We start from the raw sequence: 1,258 nt of genomic DNA, 5'->3' as shown, positions 1-1,258 counted from the left end.
CATTACATTACTGTTTAGTTTTTTTCTCATTTTAAAATGCCCAAAAGAACAAGATCTCAACTTTCTAGAAAATAATTCACAGGCTAGGGCAATAAAAATACGTCGTCATGGAGAATCTCAATCAGAAACTAAAAATCGTCTTGCAAGTCAAAGAGAATACGCGTCGCAAAATTTTTATTCCAGGCAACAGAAAAAATAAGATAAATTTTGAACACCATACACCGAATATTAAATACGAATTGAACAAAGTTTGAGCCATATGGAGTTGGTAAAATGAACGGGCAATAATGATAAATAATATAATAAATGCCGTATCAACGGTTCAGAATCTCAAACAACTAAATTTTAATCCATACAATGTTGTCGAAAGTCAAAAAGATTTGTACTAACTTTACTATTGTTATTTTCATTTCATATAATAATATTCTGTTGTATGGTAGGTACTTATGAATTTTATAGTTTCCCTATCGATTTAATAATACTTATAAAATACTATGATTACAAAAATTTCCTAAGGCAGGCAAGAACCTGTCTAAGTCAAATTTATAAATTCGTTGTATTAACCGTGTTGCACAAGTCAATGTTCTTTCGAAAGTTCATCAATTTTAAATTTATATGATAAGTCGAATAATTTGCTCGTGTATGATAATGCTACCTATATATTTATATCGATTCAGATAAACTACAAAAAAATACATTTGCACTCTTTTTTTATAAGCGTATTAATATATATTATGAAGTTTATATTATGTCGACCAAATTTTTATTTAAATTAAAACTAATGGTTTTTTTTGAATAAAAGTTTACTTAAAATTGTTTATGAGCTTTTGGAGTTAAATGTTAACGTCATTGCTGGTTAATCAAACGGATAAAACAAATAATAACGATTTCTCCTCAAACGATGTTATTATTTTGTTTTAATTTAAAAAATATTAATCGTAGAGACTGAAACGTTTTGCCATTGGTAGATTATTATGTTCTATAAACACTTACATTTTAAAAATATTTATACTAATTTTAAGCTATTTATACCGCAAACCTATTCACGCCATTCACTGTACCGTCGGTATTGACTTATGACGTATATATGCAATGTTTTAGCAAAAACAAGTTCAAAATACCGACTTATAAAATACTAATAATAATATCAAATATACTATATGCATATTAATATAAAATAAGAAAAACTATCCTAATTAGACGTTGATCATCAGCTTCCTTTGTTCAGAATCATTTTTTATTCAAAAATGTATTATTG

The sequence above is a fragment of the Acyrthosiphon pisum genome, chromosome X, assembly GCF_005508785.2.
Source record: "Acyrthosiphon pisum isolate AL4f chromosome X, pea_aphid_22Mar2018_4r6ur, whole genome shotgun sequence".
Taxonomy (NCBI): domain Eukaryota; kingdom Metazoa; phylum Arthropoda; class Insecta; order Hemiptera; family Aphididae; genus Acyrthosiphon; species Acyrthosiphon pisum.
The sequence above is the reverse complement of the archived record's forward strand: the minus strand, read 5'-3'. Positions refer to the sequence as shown.